General features: G+C 46.6%; 1 protein-coding gene and 1 pseudogene across 2 annotated transcripts in view; one reads left to right on the top strand and one right to left on the bottom strand.

The window, feature by feature from the left end:
• Positions 1-3384: 3384 nt before the first annotated feature.
• Positions 3385-8295, top strand: part of ST3GAL2 (ST3 beta-galactoside alpha-2,3-sialyltransferase 2) — a 16652-nt gene continuing 11741 nt past the window's right edge. Inside the window, exon 1 of one of the 2 annotated variants that reach the window (XM_011380637.2) lies at positions 3385-3523. The gene's annotated coding sequence lies outside the window, so the exon portion shown is untranslated. Of the gene's footprint in view, positions 3524-3817; positions 4114-8295 lie in introns of those variants that run through there. The other variant, XM_011380638.2, reaches the window with a different exon arrangement.
• Positions 5990-8289, bottom strand: LOC105305857 (annotated as a pseudogene).

Genomic DNA, 8295 nt, shown 5'->3' with positions numbered 1-8295 from the left:
AGGAGATGATCAGAGAGGAAGAGGGTAGAAGGAGGACCGCCTCCTTCTAATTGTTAAAGAATCTTGCCTAGAAAGAAAAGTGGCTTGCTGCCTGGTGACAGCCTGGACTAGAATATGGCTCCTGAATCCACTGCTCTTCTGATATAATTGAAACTAAAGGCTGGGCCTGCTGCAGGCAGGCTGGGGACTTGAAGAGAGTCAGATGGGTCATCCATCAGGGGTGTCCATGTGGGCAATGTGCATTTTCCCCTGGCCCAGTAAAAGGCTAAAATGGTCAGGTGACGGCTGGAGTGGCCTTCCCCAGTCAAGGTCTGGTCAGACCACTTCTGAAAGATCCTGTTTGCGTGTCTGCCCACGCTGCCTCCACCCAACTGTGGAACTGGAATGAAGAGAGAGGAGAACAGTTTTAATTGGGACTTTTGATCAGCTTACCCCAGGCTATGTCAGTCTGCTTCCTTCAGTGTGCTGGCTGGAGTTCTGTGAATCTCATTAGAGTTGGTTCGATATGCCTTCCCAGGAGACAGTGCTGGCAGGGATCCCTAGTTCCCCAGTACAAATAGTTTAATCCAACTCATCCAGTCAAGATGGCACCGTAAATTTATACTCTAAACACATAGCAGTAATACATAAAAAGATTAAACTCTAAAAACAGTCATGCACTCCCTCTCCCTCCTCCCACACAAAATGATAAAACATCCCTGTGATGAGAACGGGGATAAAAACAAGAGAACAGGGCCGAAGCTGCAGGTCTGCTGGTCTCTGAGTCTGGGAGGAGGCAGGCAGCTGGAATTCTGGGGTAACAAAGCTATAAAGTGCTCCACATGACACACGGAATTAGAGCTCGTACACTGCTTGAACCCAGGTGCTGGGAAAGTAGGCTGGAAAAACTTCCTTCCAACCCTTCCTTGGAGTTTGTGGTTTGTAAGGATGCTTCTCTTCGGAGACAGAATCTCACAGCCTGGACCCAGGCTGAGCTGCAGCTACAAGATTTGATTTTAGACCGGAAGCCCCAAAGGAGGACCTGGGGAGGCAAAGATGAAAACCCCTAGACGGGGATGGAAAGTCAAATAGGAGGTAAGATTAGTTTATCCACTGAAGTTCAGAAACACATGAGGAAAACTACTGCAAGAAAAAAAAAAAAGAACAAAATCAAAGAAAAATTTACTTCAGAAGAAGTGAAAATAACAGAGTAATCAGAAAAGTCTTTAATAAATAGGTTCAGGGCCCTCAAAGAGATAAAGAAACATGAAATCCATTAAAGAAATGAAAGGGAAGTTATGGCCGGGGGAAGAAACAAGAGTATCTAAAAATTAAAATTTTAAGTAAATTCTAGCAGTAAAAAATAGTGTCATTAGAATTTGATGCAAGAGACAGAACTCTAGCCTAGACACAGAATTCATGAATTGGAAGCTAATACTGAGAGTTTTGTCTAGAATGCAGCACAGACACAGAGGACAGATTGACAAGTTTTAGCTTGTGTCTAGTAAGAATTTCAGGTACAAGAAAATAGCAGAGAAATAGTATTTGAAGGGATAATGGCTGAGAATTCCAGAATTGAAGAAACAGCATGAATACCAAACAGAATAGATACCTAGACATAATATAGTGAAACTGTGGATAAGAAAGAGAAAATATTAAAAACTAGAGAAAAAGGAATTCAAATGGCTGGCAATTAGATTGACAGGCAACATCTCATCAATATTAGATGCCAAAATATCATAGAGGAGTATCTTAGAGAAGCTAGAATCCAATATCCAGCTATCATTCAAGAAGGAGGTAAAATAAAAGATATTTCTGGACATATTAAGATAGCTTTATCACTCACAGACCTTTACTAAAAGATCTACTAAAAGTGTACTTCAGAAAGAAGAAAAGTCAGCTCTGGAGAAGGAGCAGGTTGCTAGCACCAACACTGAGCTCAGAAATTGACATATTATGTTGGCAAATTTAATTAACTATAGATAGTATATCAGGATGCTTTCTGCTACAAAGAATAATCCACAGTGACTTAAACTAAAAAACATTAAATTAGCTTATAATAAGTGGGGAGGTATGGAGTTCCAGGGCTGTGACAGTGGTCCAGTATTGACTTGAAGGACTCTGTATCATTCCATCATTCTGTTCTGCCATCCTCAGGGTGTACTCCCTCCTCATGGTTATGAGATGCTGCTGCAGCTCCAGATATCATGTCATCACCATATAGTATCCCAATCAGGAAGCAGGGAAATGTTAGGAGAAAGGAAGCTTTCTAATGTGCCTTTTTTTCTGGAAAGAAAGAGACTCTTTCCATGAAGCCCCCAGCAGACATCTTATGTCTCACTGGCCCCGGCTGGTCCATCCTTAGAGTAATTCCTGGTAAAAAGGAACAGGCTTATTGTGTGGATGTAACAGGCTTGCCTCATCTCCTGGAACTGGGTCCTTTGCCACCTGAACAAAATCAGGATTCTCTTGGCAGGAAAGAAGAGAGAGTGGCTGCCGGTAGGCAACCAACAGCGTCTGCCACAGATGGCAAAACACACGAACAAAATTCCAGTGTCTAATTCGTTTTTTAATTTATAAAAAAGGAAAAGTAAAATTGTTGGCCACATTATTAAGGAAAAATAAGGTAGAATAAAGTAGGGAATTTTGTTAAGTCACACCAAGTTTCTGCCTTGTTCAAGAAAATAGCACTGCTAAAAACTGTAGACTATTAGAAAAATGTATATATGCTAACAATTTAAGATAACCACTAAAAGAAGAATATAATTTCCAAGACGGGAGGGGAAAAAAGTGGCGGGAGTGGGGATAGTGTGTCAGTCCAACTGAAGTCAGGAAAAAAATAATAATAAATTAGTGAAGAGAAAACACAACTTATGATAGTAACATAAATCCAAATACATGATAAATGTAATGTGTTAAAAAGAAAAACTATCAGATTCGATAAAGAGCGACTGACAGTGGTCTGGGGCCTGGAGAGACCTGGTCGGCTGGACACAGGGACAGCACAGGAATCGCCTTCGCCTCAGGTGGTTCTGCTCTTTAAATGACTTTCTGTTCCTTGCGAGATCTTTCCCGATCTTTCCCTATCTCTCCTCAACCATTTCTGTCTGGCCTTATCTGCCTAGTTATTGAGATAACTGTTTTTCTAAGACTTCCTGCCCTAGTGTAGGTATGTATAACACATTCCTGGACTTCCCCTCCCCCCTTCCCCGATACACAAACAGACCACACTGGGTCTCCTTGAGGGGACAGGTGTGGAGCAGAGCGGGGACCCTACATCTCACTTCTCCCCTGGCGCCACCTCTCCCCATGCCCCAGAGCCCAGCATTCCTCCCTGAACAGCCTCTTTCTCACAGTGCAGCACGGATCCTCGCAATGAAGACTGATGGTTTCTTTCTCTGACTAACTTAGTTAAAAGTTAGCCAGAATGACAATCATAGGTTTGAAGACCTTTTTAGCTCTTGCTTTCTGTTTTCCTGGCTGCTGACTTCGAGCAGCATCAGAAGTACCAGAGCTGAAATCTCAGACAGGATACCAAGTCAAGGTGAGTTCTCTTGCAGGAAGACGGGGGCTCGAAAGGCAGAGGCTCCCCGAGGGGGTGTAACTGGGGAGCAGGGAGGCCCTGTGAGGGTCTGCGGTAGAGGCTGGTGCCAGGATGTTGCAATGCAATGCCTTCAGTTAGCCAAGCATGTGGAGGCGAAGCCACCAGTTCTCAAGGACATGCCTCACTGGGTTTGAGACACGTGTAAGGGAGGGGCTGTCTGGTTTCTTCCTCAAGATAATGACTGACACTCCCCGTCCCCCACTGCACCCCCTGCCCTGCCCCGCCACTTTCTGCCTTCTGTTGCCACACTCAGGGTGCAGGGAGTTTGCTGGAGTTGCTAGGTTGGCAGGGATCTGGGGCACAGGGAACCCTTCTATGGTTGTGCCCCAGTTAGTGGGAAAAGCCGCTGTGGAGGGCATTGGGTGCTTGTGGAAGAAGCACTGGCTTTGGGGCCATCAGACTTGGAGTTGGCATTAAAGCTCTGTCACTCACCGCCTGGCTGACCTACTTCAGTTAGTCTTGGGACTTCTGTGAATACCAAATGAGCGGCTCTGCCCGAAAATACTCAGAAACTCAGAGCATCATGCAGTGTGAGTAATATGTGGTTTGATGCCTTTACATTGTGGCTCTGGGACACGTCCTCAGGCTGTATGTCAGTGGGTGGAAAGAGGGTGCTTTATCAGCATCTTAGGCTGGGTTTTTTTTCCTTCTCCTCATCCCTTCTAGATTCAAACAGCCCTCCTCCCCCTATCCTCTGCGCCTTATTTTGACATTTCTTTTCTCTGCCTGCCAAGAAGATTGTGTTCAGCTGCGCTGGTCTGAGGCTGTGCTATTAGGTTAATTTGATGGCTTGTCTCCTGGGAACTGACCCGAGAATGGCTCTAAAAACTGCCTCAGCCTCCAAAACCCAGTCCCTGCTGTTCTTTGGGGGCAGCTTTTGCTGCTCAATCCCATGTGGCTGCTTCTGCTCTCCTTCACCTGCGAGTTGGCAAGGGCCATCTTCGTCGTCCATCTTTGGTTCCCTGTATCTGTTCAAGCGTTCACCCCCTGATTGGCAGAAGGGTCTCACCGGAGGGAAATCATCCATTCTTCCATGCCCTCGCTGCCCCTAACATGGATGCTGGTTGCCAGTTCCTCTGTTTAGTCTCAGTATTTCAAACTCTCTCAGCCATCTGGGGGACGTTTATTGTGAAACGGTCTCACCAGATTTGCTTAATCTGTGACTACAGACCTCTTGGAAGACCATACCATTGGCTTGCCACCCACTAAATTTCCCTCGGAACTCCCCTTCTCTCTGAGAACTGTTTTCACATCAGATCTCTGTAAATTTCCAACTTCAGTAATAAAAAGATCTTCCTCATTTTCCTACCACCGAATGCATCACTCCCCGTGTCTGTGCCCAGGGCTGTGCTCTGCTTCCTGTTTCACAGGTAGACCCTCCTTGGGTAGGCACTGGCTCCCGGCCCTTCTTGCTACTCAAAGACGTGACTTCTCGATTATCCTTTCTTTTTCCTGCAGCATTAATTTTCCCTCTACTAAATCGTTCCCACTAGTATGTAAACATTCTGTAATATCTCCCAGCTTAACCCCCATGCCACTTTATCTCATTCCCATTTTCTTTGGTAACACCTTTCTTGAAATACAATTCACATATCATACAGTTCACCCATTTCAAGTCTACAACGCAGTGGTTTTTAGTCTATTTACATGGTTGTGCAACCATCACCACAAACAATTTTAGAACATTTCATCACCCCAGAAGGAAACTCCCTTCCTATTAGCAATCATGCCCCCTCCCCCCGCACAGGGCTGTAGGGTTGCCTACAGCCCTAGGCAACCACCCATCTGCTTTATGGATTTGCCTCTTCTGGACATTTCATATAAGTGGAATCCTATCGTATGTAGTCTTTTGTGACTGGCTTCTTTCACTCAGCACAATGTTTTCAAGGTTCATTCATGTCGTAGCACATGTCAGTACTTCCTTCCTAGTAAGATTCCATCGTGTGGATGTACCACATGTTGTTGGTTCATCAGTTGATGGAACTTTGAGTTGTTTCCACCTTGGAGCTAAAATGAATAATGCTGCTCGTGTGCAAATTTTTGTGTGGACACGTGTTTTCTTTTCTCTTTGGTGTATACCTAGGAGTAGAATTGTTGAGTCATATGGCGATTCTAACCTTTTGAGGAACTGCCAGACTATTTTCCAAAGTGCCTGCACCATTTTATAATTCCACTAGCAATGTGTGAGGGTTCCTCACTTTCTTTTTAGAGTCTATAAATTTATTGAGTAAAATCGAACTCAGCGTCAGACATTAAATTCAGTTTGGTTCAAATGTGGCTGATGTCCATTTGCAGCAGAGAGGAACCGAGGTGAAGAGAAGGCACAGTAATACTGGCATTGGGACACCAAACAAAACAGTCTTTCGTTCATTATACAAGGAGGCATCTCACGGCAGTGAATCAGTTAGCAAAGGCATAACGTTTAATGAGCAAACTAAGCAAGAACTTCCAAAAGAGGAGAGGGTCAGGGCATTTAGGGAACAAGATGCCACAGGGACTAGTTGGAGAACAGTGTTTGGTGCAGATCTGCTGGTTCACTTGGGGAACAGAGTGACCGCGTCGTAGCCTTCAGGTGGTGTGACCTGCTCGCGGGCATGCCTTTCACAGCAGATTGGATCTTCCACAAAGAAATGGCCCTTCTGTGTCATGTTTGTTCCACAGTCAGTGTGGTGATGGTCCTGCAGCTTCACAAACACACTGACAATGCCACTGCCACATTTGTCGCGCATGAGTGACTTCTGGGCATTTCCGATAGATGCAGCCACTTTGGTGACCGGAGCCTTAACCCTTCTGAGGGCTTGTTGGCATCCCCTTTCTCCTCAGACTCCAGGATTTCCTGCAAAACCAGGAAGGAAGTAGACCGTTGAGGGGCTCATTTAACTCCTGTTTTTCCTGAAGCATCTTATAAACTTCAGCGTCCTTGTCTATGACAAGTGCATTTGGAGGCCGATAATGCTCTAAGGCTCTGCCATTTGTCTCCAGTCTGCTGGCTGCTGAAACCGGAGATGTTTTCAGAGAGGTAGAGGCCAGAGGGGTTGTCGTACTGGTTCGTGATGACCCTGGGGGAAGAGCTGGAAGCAGGCGAGGCAGTAAAGGGCCTGGCACTTCGCCCTTGGGCGCTTCCAACGTACGGGACCTCTTGTGGTTTAAATGCATCTTGTATGGAAGACGTTTCCCTTCCTCTGTCACCAGAGGAGGCCAGACTTTATTTCAGATCTGGCTACTGTGAGTCATTTTGTCAGTGCGGCCCTTGATTTTGTTCTGAGCTTCCAGGTGCATCATATTGCTAGTGTTTTCCCTATCGATGGCTGTGATTACACCTCCTGTATACATAAATTAGCTATAGCAGCCTTGCTTTCGGGAGCGACCGGGGAGCGGTGAGAGGCTGCTGGAAACTCTTTTCCTCCACGAGGCGGAAGCCCCAGGGCCCTGGGCCTTGGAGCACTGTTTGCTGGATGGTCTTGGCTCAGTGATGGCGAGCAGTGACCCATGGGGTCAGACACAGCAGGACGCAGCGCCATGTGCACGGCTCCCGGGGCAGCCGTCCTCACGTTTTATTATTATAGTCATCGTGGTGGGCGGGAAGCGACATCTGACTGTGGTCTTGATTTGTGTTTCCCTGATAGCTAATGATGTCGAGCACCTTTTCATCTGCTTGTTGGCCATTTCTCATTCGGTCAGGTTTTCACCCCTACCATACCTCTGGGTCAGCCATTGTGAAGGTCACCGCCGACCTCCATCTGGCCATAGCTAATGGTCTGTTCTAAGTCACATCTTACAAACTTTTTCAGAAAAATTTGATACAGTGAATTCTCCTTTATTCTTGGAACTCTTTTTTTCTCTTGGCCTCCCAGACACAGGCTGGTTTTCTCCCTGGCTTCACTGGGCATTTCCTTCCTTGTCTCTTTATTGGCTTCTCCTCTTCTAGACATCGGAGTGCACCAAGGTTCTCTCCTGGGTCACCTTGTCTTATCTATGTCAGGCTCTCCCTAGATAATTTCTTCTGGTCCTGTAGTTTTAAAAATAAACTATATCCTGACGACTCTCAAACATATCCCTCCAGCTCTGGCCTCATCCATGAGCCTCAGACATATGCGTCCTACTTCCTCTTGCCCTTTCCACGTGGGTGTCTAAAAGGTGTCTCAAATTTAATCTCCCGAAACAAGACTCTTGCTTTTTCCCCACGCAAACCCATTTCTTTCCTGTCTTTTTTTATATTGGGGAATGCCATACCTACCATCACGTTGTCCCCCTTCTCCCCTGCCACCCCCAGAATAATGCCAGCCTTACTGGAACGTGGCGGTTCTGTTCCCCGATGCTTTGTGGTTTGGCTTGGCGCCAGAAATTTGAACTGCCACAAAGAGGCAGCTGAAGTTCTTGAACATAGAGCTGGACAGGCCTTCTCTGCAGCTGCTGACAGCAGCTGGAGGACCCCGGAAGGGCTAGCTAGAGCTGGGGCTTTCGGTGATGGGCTGTGAGGCCCAGGGGCTAGGTCAGAACTGGGCCAGCCAGGTTCAGACAGGAGCTGGTGAGACAGGCAGCCAGGGTTAAGTAATCCTCGTGATATGGGGCCAGGGCCTGGAGGCTCCACTCTCAGCCTTGTCCTTGCCCTGGCTCCTTTGCATGTGGCAGGGATTCGGGCTCCTTTCCTTAGGGCCCAGCCCCAAGCCACTGGCAACTGGCTTCTCTTTGCTCATGCCCACCAGGGCAGC

Source organism: Pteropus vampyrus, unplaced genomic scaffold (genome assembly GCF_000151845.1).
Source record: "Pteropus vampyrus isolate Shadow unplaced genomic scaffold, Pvam_2.0 Scaffold399, whole genome shotgun sequence".
Classification (NCBI taxonomy): Eukaryota; Metazoa; Chordata; class Mammalia; order Chiroptera; family Pteropodidae; genus Pteropus; species Pteropus vampyrus.
This window is presented reverse-complemented; position numbering and strand designations above follow the sequence as displayed.